This window comes from Triturus cristatus, chromosome 1_1 (assembly GCF_964204655.1).
Source record: "Triturus cristatus chromosome 1_1, aTriCri1.1, whole genome shotgun sequence".
Lineage (NCBI taxonomy): Eukaryota > Metazoa > Chordata > Amphibia > Caudata > Salamandridae > Triturus > Triturus cristatus.
Window position 1 is genome coordinate 247,768,667 of NC_140579.1, and position 17,185 is coordinate 247,785,851.

Below are 17,185 nucleotides of genomic sequence, written 5' to 3' on the forward strand. Positions count from 1 at the left end.
GCACGACCCCCTACACTGCCCGAACACCACTGCACTGCCCTAAACCCTGAAACACCACTCCACTGCATGACCCCCTACACTGCCCGAACACCACTGCCCTAAACCCTGAAACACCACCCCCAGCACGACCCCCTACTCTGCCTGAATACCACTGCACTGCCCTAAACCCTGAAACCCACCCCCTGCACAAACCCCTACACTGCCCAAACACCACTGCACTGCCCTATACCCTAAAACACCACCCCCAGCATGACCCCCTACACTGCCCGAACACCACTCCTCTGCCCTATACCATGAAACACCACCCCAAGCACAACCCCCTACTCTGCCCGAACACCACTGCTCTGCCCTAAACCCTAAAACACTGCCCCCAGCACGTCCCTCTACACTGCCCGAACACCACTGCACTGCTCTAAACTCTGAAACACCAGCCCCCGCACGTCCCCCTACACTGCCAGAACACGACTGCACTGCCCTAAACCCTGAAACACCAGCCCCAGCACGACCCCCTACACTGCCCGAACACCACTGTACTGCCCTAAACCCTGAAACACCACCCCCAGCAAGACCCCCTATACTGCCCGAATACCACTGCCATAAACCCTGAAACACCAGCCCCAGCACGACACTCTACACTGCCCGACCACCACTGCACTGCCCTAAACCCTGAAACACCACCCCCAGCATGGTCCCCTACACTGCCTGAACACCACTGCACTGCCCTAAACCCTGAAACACCAGCCCCAGCACAACCCCCTACACTGTCTGAACATGCACTGTCCTAAACCCTGAAACAACAGCCCCAGCACGACCCCCTATACTCCCCGAACACCACTGCACTGCCCTAAACTCTGAAACACCAACCCCAGCACGACCCCCTACACTGCCCGAACACCACTGCCCTAAACCCTGAAACACCACCCCCAGCAAGACCCCCAGCACTGCCTGAACACCACTGCACTGCCCTAAACCCTGAAACACCATCCCCTGCATGACCCCCTGCACTACCCGAACACCACTGCACTGCCCTAAACCCTGAAACACCACCCCCTGCACATCCCCATACACTGCCCGAACACCACTGCTCTGCCCTAAACCCTGAAATACCACCCTGAGCACGACCCCCTACACTGCCCGAAAACCACTGCACTGCCCTAAACCCTGAAAAACCACTCCCCTGCATGACCCCCTACACTGCCCGAACACCACTATCCTAAACCCTGAAACACCACCCCCAGCACTACCCCCTACTCTGCCTGAACACCACTGAACTGCCCTAAATCCTGAAACCCACCCCCTGCACAACCCCCTACACTGCCCAAACACCACTGCACTGCCCTAGACCCTAAAACACCACCCCCAGCACGACCCCCTACACTGCCCGAACAGCACTCCTCTGCCCTATTCCCTGAAACACCACAGCGAGCGCAGCCCCCTACTCTGCCAGAACACTACTGCTCTGCCCTAAACCCTAAAACACCACTCCAGCACGTCCCTCTACACTGCCCGAACACCACTGCACTGCTCTAAACTCTGAAACACCAGCCCCCGCAAGTCCCCCTACACTGCCTGAACACCACTGCACTGCCCTAAACCCTGAAACACCAGCCCCAGCACGACCCCCTACACTGCCCGAACACCACTGTACTGCCCTAAACCCTGAAACACCACCCCCAGCAAGACCCCCTATACTGCCCAAATACCACTACCCTAAACCCTGAAACACCAGCCCCAGCACGACCCCCTACACTGCCCGAACACCACTGCACTGCCCTAAACCCTGAAACACCAGCCCCAGCACGACACCCTACACTCCCCGAACACCACTGCACTGCCCTAAACCCTGAAACACCAACCCCAGCACGACCCCCTACACTGCCCGAACACCACTGCCCTAAAACCTGAAACACCACCCCCAGCAAGACCACCAGCACTGCCTGAACACCACTGCACTGCCCTAAACCCTGAAACACATCCCCTGCATGACCCCCTACATTATCCGAACACCACTGCACTGCCCTAAACCCTCAAACACCACCCCCTGCACATCCCCATACACTTCCTAAACACCACTGCTCTGCCCTAAACCCTAAAACACCACCCCCAGCACGACCCCCTACACTGCCCGAACACCATTGCACTGCCCTAAACCCTAAAACACCAGCCTCAGCACGACCCCCTTCACTGCCCGAACACCACTGCACTGCCCTAAACCTTGAAACACCAGCCCCAGCACGACCCCCTATACTGCCCGAACACCACTGCTCTGCCCTAAACCCTGAAACACCACCCTGAGCACGACCCCCTACACTGCCCGAACACCACTGCACTGCCCTAAACCCTGAAACACCACTCCACTGCATGGCCCCCTACACTGCCCGAACACCACTGCCCTAAACCCTGAAACACCACCCCCAGCACGACCCCCTACTCTGCCTGAATACAACTGCACTGCCCTAAACCCTGAAACCCACCCCCTGCACGACCCCCTACACTGCCTAAACACCACTGCACTGCCCTATACCCTAAAACACCACCCCCAGCACGACCCCCTACACTGCCCGAACACAACTCCTCTGCCCTATACCATGAAACACCACCCCGAGCACAACCCCCTCTCTGCCCGAACACCACTGCTCTGCCCTAAACCCTAAAACACCGCCACAGCACGTCCCTCTACTCTGCCCGAACACCACTGCACTGCTCTAAACTCTGAAACACCAGCCCCCGCAAGTCCCCCTACACTGCCTGAACATGACTGCACTGCCCTAAACCCTGAAACACCAGCCCCAGCACGACCCCCTACACTGCCCGAACACCACTGTACTGCCCTAAACCCTGAAACACCACCCCCAGCAAGACCCCCTATACTGCCCGAATACCACTGCCCTGAACCCTGAAACACCAGCCCCAGCATGACCCCCTCACTGCCCGACCACCACTGCACTCCCCTAAACCCTGAAACACCACCCCCAGCATGGTCCCCTACACTGCCTGAACACCACTGCACTGCCCTAAACCCTGAAACACCAGCCCCAGCATGACCCCTACACTGTCTGAACATACACTGTCCTAAACCCTAAAAAACCAGACCCAGCACGACCCCCTACACTCCACGAATACCACTGTACTGCCCTAAACCCTGAAACACCACTCCCCTGCACGACCCCCTACACTGCCCGAACACCACTGCACTACCCTAAACCCTGAAACACGACCCCCTACACTGCCCGAACACCACTGCACTAAACCCTGGAACACCACCCCCAGCTTGGTCTCCTACACTGCCCGAACACCACTGCACTGCCCTAAACCCTGAAACACCAGCCCCAGCACGACCCCCTACACTGCCTGAACATGCACTGTCCTACACCCTGAAACACCAGCCCCAGCACGACCCCCTACACTTCCCGAACACCACTGCACTGCCCTAAACCCTGAAACAGCAACCCCAGCACGACCCCCTACACTGCCCGAACACCACTGCCCTAAACCCTGAAACACCGCCCCCAGCAAGACCCCCATCACTGCCCGAACACCACTGCACTGCCCTAAACCCTGAAACAACACCCCCCTGAATGACCCCCTACTCAGCCCGAACACCACTGCACTGCCCTAAACCCTGAAACACCACCCCAAGCACGGCCCCCTACACTGCCCGAACACCCATGCACCACAGCCCTAAACCATGAATCACCACCCTCTGTACGACCCCCTACACCCCTGAACACCACTGCCATAAACCCTGAAATTCCACACCCTGCAAGACTCCCTACACAGCCCGAACACCACTGCACTACCCCAAACCCTAAAACACCACCCCCAGCACGACCCCCTACACTGCCCGAACACCACTGTACTAAACCCTAAAACAACACCCCCAGCACGACCCCCTACACTGCCCGAACACCACTGCACTGCCCTAAACCCTTGAAAACCACCCCACTGCATGATCCCCTACACTGCCCGAATACCACTGTACTACCCTAAACCCTGAAACACCACTCGTGCACGACCCCTACACTGCCCAAACACCACTGCACTGCTCTAAATGCTAAAATACCCCCCCGCATATACCCATACACTGCCCAAACACCACTGCACTTCCCTAAACCCCGAAACACCAGCCCTAGCATGACCCCTACACTGCCCAAAAACCACTGCACTGCCCTAAACCCTAAAACACCAGCCCCAGCACGACCCCCTACACTGTCCAAACACCACTGCACTGCCCTAAACCCTGAAACACCACCCCATGCACGACCCCCCACACTGCCCGAACACCATTGTACTGCCATAAACCCTGAAACACCAACCCCTGCACGACTCCCTACACTGCCTGAACACCACTGCACTGCCCTAAACTCTGAAACACCACCCCAGCACGTCCCCCTACACTGCCCGAACACCATTGCACTGCCATAAACCTTAAAACACCAGCCTCAGCACAACCCCCTTCACTGCCCGAACACCACTGCACTGCCCTAAACCTTGAAACACCAGCCCCAGCACGACCCCCTATACTGCCCGAACACCACTGCTCTGCCCTAAACCCTGAAACACCACCCTGAGCACGATCCCCTGCACAGCCCGAACACCACTGCACTGCCCCAAACCTTGAAACTCCACTCCCCTGCATGACCCCCTACACTGCCCGAACACCACTGCCCTAAACCCTGAAACACCACCCCCAGCACGACCCCATACTCTGCCTGAATACCACTGCACTGCCCTAAACCCTGAAACCCACCCCCTGCACAAACCCCTACACTGCCCAAACACCACTGCACTGCCCTATACCCTAAAACACCACCCCCAGCATGACCCCCTACACTGCCCGAACACCACTCCTCTGCACTATACCATGAAACACCACCCCGAGCACAACCCCCTACTCTGCCCGAACACCACTGCTCTGCCCTAAACCCTAAAACACTGCCCCCAGGACGTCCCTCTACACTGCCCGAACACCACTGCACTGCTCTAAACTCTGAAACACCAGCCCCCGCACGTCCCCCTACACTGCCTGAACACGACTGCACTGCCCTAAACCCTGAAACACCAGCCCCAGCATGACCCCCTACACTGCCTGAACACCACTGTACTGCCCTAAACCCTGAAACACCACCCCCAGCAAGACCCCCTATACTGCCCGGATACCACTGCCCTAAACCCTGAAACACCAGCCCCAGCACGACCCCCTACACTGCCCGACCACCACTGCACTGCCCTAAACCCTGAAACACCACCCCCAGCAAGGTACCCTACACTGCCTGAACATCACTGCACTGCCCTAAACCCTGAAACACCAGCCCCAGCACGACCCCCTACACTGTCTGAACATGCACTGTCCTAAACCCTGAAACACCAGCCCCAGCACGACCCCCTACACTCCCCGAACACCACTGCACTGCCCTAAACCCTGAAACACCAACCCCAGCACGACCCCCTACACTGCCCGAACACCACTGCCCTAAACCCTGAAACACCACCCCCAGCAAGACCACCAGCACTGCCTGAACACCACTGCACTGCCCTAAACCCTGAAACACAATCCCCGGCATGACCCCCTACATTATCCGAACACCACTGCACTGCCCTAAACCCTGAAACACCACCCCCTGCACATCCCCATACACTGCCCGAACACCACTGCTCTGCCCTAAACCCTGAAATACCACCCTGAGCATGACCCCCTATACTGCCCGAACACCACTGCACTGCCCTAAACCCTGAAACACCACCCATGCACGACTCCCCACACTGCCCGAACACCACTGTACTGCCCTAAACACTGAAACACCAACCCCTGCACGACTCCCTACACTGCCTGAACACCACTGCACTTCCCTATACTCTGAAACACCACCCCCAGCACGACCCCCTACACTGCCCGAACACCATTGCACTGCCCTAAACCCTAAAACACCAGCCTCAGCACGACCCCCTTCACTGCCCGAACACCACTGCACTGCCCTAAACCTTGAAACACCAGCCCCAGCACGACCCCCTATACTGCCCGAACACCACTGCTCTGCCCTAAACCCTGAAACACCACCCCCAGCACGTCCCCCTACACTGCCCGAACACCATTGCACTGCCCTAAACCCTAAAACACCAGCCTCAGCACAACCCCCTTCACTGCCCGAACACCACTGCACTGCCCTAAACCTTGAATTACCAGCCCCAGCACGACCCCCTATACTGCCCGAACACCACTGCTCTGCCCTAAACCCTGAAACACCACCCTGAGCACGACCCCCTGCACAGCCCGAACACCACTGCACTGCCCTAAACCTTGCAACACCACTCCCCTGCATGACCCACTACAGTGCCCGAACACCACTGCCCTAAACCCTGAAACACCACCCCCAGCACGACCCCCTACTCTGCCTGAATACCACTGCACTGCCCTAAACCCTGAAACCCACCCCCTGCACAAACCCCTACACTGCCCAAACACCACTGCACTGCCCTATACCCTAAAACACCACCCCGAGCACAACCCCCTACTCTGCCCGAACACCACTGCTCTGCCCTAAACCCTAAAACACTGCCCCCAGCACGTCCCTCTACACTGCCCAAACACCACTGCACTGCTCTAAACTCTGAAACACCAGCCCCCGCACGTCCCCCTACACTGCCTGAACACAACTGCACTGCCCTAAACCCTGAAACACCAGCCCCAGCACGACCCCCTACACTGCCCGAACACCACTGTACTGCCCTAAACCCTGAAACACCACCCCAGCAAGACCCCCTATACTGCCCGAATACCACTGCCCTAAATTCTGAAACACCAGCCCCAGCACTACCCCCTACACTGCCCGACAACCACTGCACTGCCCTAAACCCTGAAACACCACCCCCAGCATGGTCCCCTACACTGCCTGAACACCACTGCACTGTTCTAAACCCTGAAACACCAGCCCCAGCACGACCCCCTACACTGTCTGAACATGCACTGTCCTAAACCCTGAAACACCAGCCCCAGCACGACCCCCTACACTCCCCGAACACCACTGCACTGCCCTAAACCCTGAAACACCAACCCCAGCACAACCCCTACACTGCCTGAACACCACTGCACTTCCCTAAACTCTGAAACACCACCCCCTGCACGACCCCCTACACTGCCCGAACACCATTGCACTGCCCTAAACCCTAAAACACCAGCCTCAGCACGACCCCCTTCACTGCCGGAACACCACTGCACTGCCCTAAACCTTGAAACACCAGCCCCAGCACGACCCCCTATACTGCCCGAACACCACTGCTCTGCCCTAAACCCTGAAACACCACCCTGAGCACGACCCCCTACACTGCCCAAACACCACTGCACTGCCCTAAACCCTGAAACACCACTCCCCTGCATGACCCCCTACACTGCCCGAACACCACTGCCCTAAACCCTGAAACACCACCCCCAGCACGACCCCCTACTCTGCCTGAATACCACTGCACTGCCCTAAACCCTGAAACCCACCCCCTGCACAACCCCCTACACTACCCAAACACCACTGCACTGCCCTATACCCTAAAACACCACCCCCAGCACGACCCCCTACACTGCCCGAACACCACTACTCTGCCCAATACCATGAAACACCACCCTGAGCACAACCCCCTCTATGCCCGAACACCACTGCTCTGCCCTAAACCCTAAAACACCGCCCCAGCATGTCCCTCTACTCTGCCCGAACACCACTGCACTGCTCTAAACTCTGAAACACCAGCCCCCGCACGTCCCCCTACACTGCCTGAACAAGACTGCACTGCCCTAAACGCTGAAACTCCAGCCCCAGCACGACCCCCTACACTGCCCGAACACCACTGCACTGCCCTAAACCCTGAAACACCACCCCCTGCACATCCCCATACACTTCCTGAACACCACTGCTCTGCCCTAAACCCTAAAACACCAGCCCCAGCACGACCCCCCTACACTGCCCAAACACCACGACACTGTCCTAAACCCTAAAAAACCAGCCCCAGCGAGAACCCCTACACTGCATGTACACCACTGCTCTAAACCCTGAAACACCACCCCAGAACGACACCCTACACTGCCCGAACACCACTGCACTGCCTTATACCCTGAAACACCAGCCCCAGCACAACCCCCACACTGCTGAACACCACTGCACTGCCCTAAACCATGAATCATGACCCCCTACACTGCCTGAACACCACTGCACTGCCCTAAACTCTGAAAAACCACCCCCCTGCATGACCCCCTACACAGCCCGAACACCACTGCACTGTCCTAAACCCTGAAACACCACCCCCAGCACGACCCCCTACACTGCCCGAACACCAATGCACCACTGCCCTTAACCCTGAAACACTACCCCCTGCACGACCCCCTATGCCCCCGAACACCACTGCACTAAACCCTGAAATTCCACCCCCTGCAAGACCCCCTACACTGACCGAACAGCACTGCACTACCCCAAACCCTAAAACACCACCCTCAGCATGACCCCCTACACTGCCTGAACACCACTGTACTAAACCTTAAAACACCACCCCAGCACGACCCCCTATATTGCCCGAACACCACTGCACTGCCCTAAACCCTTGAAAACCACCCCCCTGCATGACCCCTTACACTGCCCGAATACCACTGTACTGCCCTAAACCCTGAAACACCACTCCCCTGCACGACCCCCTACACTGCCCAAACACCACTGCACTACCCTAAACCCTGAAACACGACCCCTACACTGCCCGAACACCACTGCACTAAACCCTGAAACACTACCCCCAGCATGGTCTCCTACACTTCCCGAACACCACTGCACTGCCCTAAACCCTGAAACAGCAACCCCAGCACGACTCCCTACACTGCCCGAACACCACTGCCCTAAACCCTGAAACACCGCCCCCAGCAAGACCCCCAGCACTGTCCGAACACCACTGCACTGCCCTAAACCCTGAAACACCATCCCCTGCATGACCCCCTACACTACCCGAACACAACTGCACTGCCCTAAACCCTGAAACACCACCCCTGCACATCCCCATACACTGACCGAACACCACTGCTCTGCCCTTAACCCTGAAACACCACCCTGAGCACGACCCCCTACACTGCCCGAAAACCACTGCACTGCCCTAAACCCTGAAAAACCACTCCCCTGCATGACCCCCTACACTGCCCGAACACCACTGTCCTAAACCCTGAAACATCACCCCCAGCACGACCCTCTACTCTGCCTGAACACCACTGAACTGCCCTAAACCCTGAAACCCACCCCCTGCACAACCCCCTACACTGCCCAAACACCACTGCACTGCCCTAAACCCTAAAACACCACCCCCAGCACGACCCCCTACACTGCCCGAACACTACTCCTCTGCCCTATTCCCTGAAACACCACAGCGAGCGCAATCCCCTACTCTGCCAGAACACCACTGCTCTGCCCTAAACCCTAAAACACCACCCCAGCACGTCCCTCTACACTGCCCGAACACGACTGCATTGCTCTAAACTCTGAAACACCAGCCCCCGCAAGTCCCCCTACACTGCCTGAACACCACTGCACTGCCCTAAACCCTGAAACACCAGCCCCAGCACGACCCCCTACACTGCCCGAACACCACTGTACTTCCCTAAACCCTGAAACACCACCCCCAGCAAGACCCCCTATACTGCCCGAATACCACTACCCTAAACCCTGAAACACCAGCCCCAGCACGACCCCCTACACTGCCCGAACACCACTGCACTGCCCTAAACCCTGAAACACCAGCCCCAGCACGACCCCCTACACTCCCCGAACACCACTGCACTGCACTAAACCCTGAAACACCAACCCCAGCACGACCCCCTACACTGCCCGAACACCACTGCACTGCCCTAAACCCTGAAACATCACTCCCCTGCATGACCCCCAACACTGCACGAACCCCAATGCCCTAAACCCTGAAACACCACCCCCAGCACGACCCCCTACTCTGCCTGAACACCACTGCACTGCCCTAAACCCTGAAACCCACCCCCTGCACAACCCCCTACACTGCCCAAACACCACTGCACTGCCCTAAACCCTAAAACACCACCCCCAGCACGACCCCCTACACTTCCCGAACACCACTCCTCTGCCCTATACCCTGAAACACCACAGCAAGCACAACCCCCTACTCTGCCAGAACAACACTGCTCTGCCCTAAACCCTAAAACACCACCCCAGCACGTCCCTCTGCACTGCCCGAACACCACTGCACTGCTCTAAACTCTGAAACACCAGCCCCCGCAAGTCCCCCTACACTGCCTGAACACCACTGCACTGCCCTAAACCCTGAAACACCAGCCCCAGCACGACCCCCTACATTGCCCGAACACCACTGGACTGCCCTAAACCTTGAAACACCACTACCAAGAAACTCCCTATACTGCCCGAATAACACTACCCTAAACCCTGAAACACCAGCCCCAGCACGACCCCCTAACCTGCCCGAACACCACTGCACTGCCCTAAACCCTGTAACACCACCCCCAGCATGGTCTCCTACACTGCCCAAACACCACTGCACTGCCCTAAACACTTAAACACCAGCCCCAGCACAACCCCCTACACTCTCCGAACACTACTGCGCTGCCCTAAACCCTGAAACACCAACCCCAGCACGACCCCCTACACTGCCCGAACACCACTGCCCTAAACCCTGAAACACCACCCCCAGCAATACCCCCAACAATACCCCCAGCACTGCCCGAACACCACTACACAGCCCTAAACCCTGAAACACCATCCCTTGCATGACCCCCTACACTACCAGAACATCACTGCACTGCCCTAAACCCTGAAACACCACCCCCTGCACATCCCCATACACTGCCTGAACACCACTGCTCTGCCCTAAACCCTAAAACACCAGCCCCAGCACAACCCCCCTACACTGCCCAAACACCACTACACTGTCCTAAACCCTGAAACACCAGCACCAGCACGACACCCTACACTGCCCAAACATCGCTGCATTGCCCTAAACCCCTAAAAAACAAGCCCCAGCACGACCCCTACACTGCCTGAACACCACTGCTCTAAACCCTGAAACACCACCCCCAGAACGACGCCCTACACTGCCCGAACACCACAGCACTGCTCTAAACCCTGAAACACCAGCCCCAGAACAAACCCATACACTGCCCGAACACCACTGCACTGCTCTATACCATGAAACACCAGCCCCAGCACGACCCCCACACTGCTGAACACCACTGCACTGCCCTAAACCCTGAAACAACACCCCCCCTGAATGACCCCCTACTCAGCCCGAACACCACTGCACTGCCCTAAACCCTAAAACAAAACCCCCAGCACGACCCCCTACACTGCCCGAACACCACTGCACTGCCCTAAACCCTTGAAAACCACCCTACTGCATGATCCCCTACACTGCCCGAATACCACTGTACTGCCCTAAACCCTGAAACACCACTCACCTGCACGACCCCTACACTGCCCGAACACCACTGCACTGCCCTAAACCCTGAAACACGACCCCCTACACTGCCCAAACACCACTGATCTGCCCTAAACCCTAAAACACCACCCCCGCATATACCCATACACTGCCCAAACACCACTGCACTTCCCTAAACCCCGAAACACCAGCCCTAGCATGACCCCTACACTGCCCAAAAACCACTGCACTGCCCTAAACCCTAAAACACCAGCCCCAGCACGACCCCCTACACTGTCCAAACACCACTGCACTGCCCTAAACCCTGAAACACCACCCCATGCACGACCCCCCACACTGCCCGAACACCACTGTACTGCCCTAAACCCTGAAACACCAACCCCTGCACGACTCCCTACACTGCCTGAACACCACTGCACTGCCCTAAACTCTGAAACACCACCCCCAGCACGTCCCCCTACACTGCCCGAACACCATTGCACTGCCCTACACCTTAAAACACCAGCCTCAGCACAACCCCCTTCACTGCCCGAACACTACTGCACTGCCCTAAACCTTGAAACACCCGCCCCAGCACGACCCCCTATACTGCCCGAACACCACTGCTCTGCCCTAAACCCTGAAACACAACCCTGAGCACGACCCCCTGCACAGCCCGAACACCACTGCACTGCGCTAAACCTTAAAACTCCACTCCCCTGCATGACCCCTACACTGCCCGAACACCACTGCCATAAACCCTGAAACACCACCCCCAGCACCACCCCCTACTCTGCCTGAATACCACAGCACTGCCCTAAACCCTGAAACCCACCCTCTGCACAAACCCCTACACTGCCCAAACACCACTGCACTGCCCTATACCCTAAAACACCACCCCCAGCATGACCCCCTACACTGCCCGAACACCACTCCTCTGCCCTATACCATGAAACACCACCCCGAGCACAACCCCCTACTCTGCCCAAACACCACTGCTCTGCCCTAAACCCTAAAACACTGCCCCCAGCATGTCCCTCTACACTGCCCGAACACCACTGCACTGCCCTAAACCCTGAAACACCAGCCCCAGCACGACCCCCTACACTGCCTGAACACCACTGTACTGCCCTAAACCCTGAAACACCACCCCCAGCAAGACCCCCTATACTGCCCGAATACCACTGCCCTAAACCCTGAAACACCAGCCCCAGCACAACCCCCTACACTGCCCGACCACCACTGCACTGCCCTAAACCCTGAAACACCAGCCCCAGCATGGTCCCCTACACTGCCTGAACATCACTGCGCTGCCCTAAACCCTGAAACACCAGCCCCAGCACGACCCCCTACACTGTCTGAACATGCACTGTCCTAAACCCTGAAACACCAGCCCCAGCACGACCCCCTACACTCCCCGAATACCACTGCACTGCCCTAAACCCTGAAACACCAACCCCAGCACGACCCCCTCCACTGCCCGAACACCACTGCCCTAAACCCTGAAACACCACCCCCAGCAAGACCACCAGCACTGCCTGAACACCACTGCACTGCCCTAAACCCTGAAACACAATCCCCGGCATGACCCCCTACATTATCCGTACACCACTGCACTGCCCTAAACCCTGAAACACCACCCCCTGCACATCCCCATACACTGCCCGAACACCACTGCTCTGCCCTAAACCCTGAAATACCACCCTGAGCACGACCCCCTATACTGCCCGAACACCACTGCACTGCCCTAAACCCTGAAACACCACCCATGCACGTCCCCCCACACTGCCCGAACACCACCGTACTGCCCTAAACACTGAAACACCAACCCCTGCACGACTCCCTACACTGCCTGAACACCACTGCACTTCCCTAAACTCTGAAACACCACCCCCAGCACGACCCCCTACACTGCCCGAACACCTTTGCACTGCCCTAAACCCTAAAACACCAGCCTCAGCACGACCCCCTTCACTGCCCGAACACCACTGCACTGCCCTAAACCTTGAAACACCAGCCCCAGCATGACCCCCTATACTGCCCGAACACCACTGCTCTGCCCTAAACCCGGAAACACCACCCCCAGCACGTCCCCCTACACTGCCCGAACACCATTGCACTGCCCTAAACCCTAAAACACCAGCCTCAGCACAACCCCCTTCACTGCCCGAACACCACTGCACTGCCCTAAACCTTGAAACACCAGCCCCAGCACGACCCCCTATACTGCCCGAACACCACTGCTCTGCCCTAAACCCTGAAACACCACCCTGAGCACGACCCCCTGCACAGCCCGAACACCACTGCACTGCCCTAAACCTTAAAACACCACTCCCCTGCATGACCCCCTACACTGCCCGAACACCACTGCCCTAATTCCTGAAACCCCCCAGCACGACCCCCTACTCTGCCTGAATACCACTGCACTGCCCTAAACCCTGAAACCCACCCCCTGCACAAACCTCTACACTGCCCAAACACCACTGCACTGCCCTATACCCTAAAACACCACCCCCAGCATGACCCCCTACACTGCCCGAACACCACTCCTCTGCCCTATACCATGAAACACCACCCCAAGCACAACCCCCTACTCTGCCCGAACACCACTGCTCTGCCCTAAACCCTAAAACACTGCCCCCAGCACGTCCCTCTACACTGCCCGAACACCACTGCACTGCTCTAAACTCTGAAACACCAGCCCCCGCACGTCCCCCTACACTGCCAGAACACGACTGCACTGCCCTAAACCCTGAAACACCAGCCCCAGCACGACCCCCTACACTGCCCGAACACCACTGTACTGCCCTAAACCCTGAAACACCACCCCCAGCAAGACCCCCTATACTGCCCGAATACCACTGCCATAAACCCTGAAACACCAGCCCCAGCACGACCCCCTACACTGCCCAACCACCACTGCACTGCCCTAAACCCTGAAACAACACCCCCAGCATGGTCCCCTACACTGCCTGAACACCACTGCACTGCCCTAAACCCTGAAACACCAGCCCCAGCACGACCCCTACACTGTCTGAACATGCACTGTCCTAAACCCTGAAACACCAGCCCCAGCACGACCCCCTACACTCCCCGAACACCACTGCACTGCCCTAAACTCTGAAACACCAACCCCAGCACGACCCCCTACACTGCCCGAACACCACTGCCCTAAACCCTGAAACACCACCCCCAGCAAGACCCCCAGCACTGCCTGAACACTACTGCACTGCCCTAAACCCTGAAACACCATCCCCTGCATGACCCCCTGCACTACCCGAACACCACTGCACTGCCCTAAACCTTGAAACACCACCCCCTGCACATCCCCATACACTGCCCGAACACCACTGCTCTGCCCTAAACCCTGAAATACCACCCTGAGCACGACCCCCTACACTGCCCGAAAACCACTGCACTGCCCTAAACCCTGAAAAACCACTCCCCTGCATGACCCCCTACACTGCCCGAACACCACTGTCCTAAACCCTGAAACACCACCCCCAGCACGACCCCCTACTCTGCCTGAACACCACTGAACTGCCCTAAACCCTGAAACCCACCCCCTGCACAACCCCCTACACTGCCCAAACACCACTGCACTGCCCTAAACCCTAAAACACCACCCCCAGCACGACCCCCTACACTGCCCGAACACCACTCCTCTGCCCTATTCCCTGAAACACCACAGCGAGCGCAACCCCCTACTCTGCCAGAACACCACTGCTCTGCCCTAAACCCTAAAACACCACCCCAGCACGTCCCTCCACACTGCCCGAACACCACTGCACTGCTCTAAACTCTGAAACACCAGCCCCCGCAGGTCCCCCTACACTGCCTGAACACCACTGCACTGCCCTAAACCCTGAAACACCAGCCCCAGCACGACCCCCTACACTGCCCGAACACCACTGTACTGCCCTAAACCCTGAAACACCACCCCCAGCAAGACCCCCTATACTGCCCGAATACCACTACCCTAAACCCTGAAACACCAGCCCCAGCACGACCCCCTACACTGCCCGAACACCACTGCACTGCCCTAAACCCTGAAACACCAGCCCCAGCATGACCCCCTACACTCCCCGAACACCACTGCACTGCCCTAAACCCTGAAACACCAACCCCAGCACGACCCCCTACACTGCCCGAACACCACTGCCCTAAAACCTGAAACACCACCCCCAGCAAGACCCCCAGCACTGCCTGAACACCACTACACTGCCCTAAACCCTGAAACACAATCCCCTGCATGACCCCCTACATAATCCGAACACCACTGCACTGCCCTAAACCCTCAAACACCACCCCCTTCACATCCCCATACACTTCCTAAACACCACTGCTCTGCCCTAAACCCTAAAACACCACCCCCAGCACGACCCCCAACACTGCCCGAACACCATTGCACTGCCCTAAACCCTAAAACACCAGCCTCAGCACGACCCCCTTCACTGCCCGAACACCACTGCCCTAAACCTTGAAACACCAGCCCCAGCACGACCCCCTATACTGCCCGAACACCACTGCTCTGCCCTAAACCCTGAAACACCACCCTGAGCACGACCCCCTACACTGCCCGAACACCACTGCACTGCCCTAAACCCTGAAACACCACTCCACTGCATGACCCCCTACACTGCCCGAACACCACTGCCCTAAACCCTGAAACACCACCCCCAGCACGACCCCCTACTCTGCCTGAATACCACTGCACTGCCCTAAACCCTGAAACCCACCCCCTGCACAAACCCCTACACTGCCCAAACACCACTGCACTGCCCTATACCCTAAAACACCACCCCCAGCATGACCCCCTACACTGCCCGAACACCACTCCTCTGCCCTATACCATGAAACACCACCCCAAGCACAACCCCCTACTCTGCCCGAACACCACTGCTCTGCCCTAAACCCTAAAACACTGCCCCCAGCACGTCCCTCTACACTGCCCGAACACCACTGCACTGCTCTAAACTCTGAAACACCAGCCCCCGCACGTCCCCCTACACTGCCAGAACACGACTGCACTGCCCTAAACCCTGAAACACCAGCCCCAGCACGACCCCCTACACTGCCCGAACACCACTGTACTGCCCTAAACCCTGAAACACCACCCCCAGCAAGACCCCCTATACTGCCCGAATACCACTGCCATAAACCCTGAAACACCAGCCCCAGCACGACCCTCTACACTGCCCGACCACCACTGCACTGCCCTAAACCCTGAAACACCACCCCCAGCATGGTCCCCTACACTGCCTGAACACCACTGCACTGCCCTAAACCCTGAAACACCAGCCCCAGCACAACCCCCTACACTGTCTGAACATGCACTGTCCTAAACCCTGAAACAACAGCCCCAGCACGACCCCCTATACTCCCCGAACACCACTGCACTGCCCTAAACTCTGAAACACCAACCCCAGCACGACCCCCTACACTGCCCGAACACCACTGCCCTAAACCCTGAAACACCACCCCCAGCAAGACCCCCAGCACTGCCTGAACACCACTGCACTGCCCTAAACCCTGAAACACCATCCCCTGCATGACCCCCTGCACTACCCGAACACCACTGCACTGCCCTAAACCCTGAAACACCACCCCCTGCACATCCCCATACACTGCCCGAACACCACTGCTCTGCCCTAAACCCTGAAATACCACCCTGAGCACGACCCCCTACACTGCCCGAAAACCACTGCACTGCCCTAAACCCTGAAAAACCACTCCCCTGCATGACCCCCTACACTGCCCGAACACTACTGTC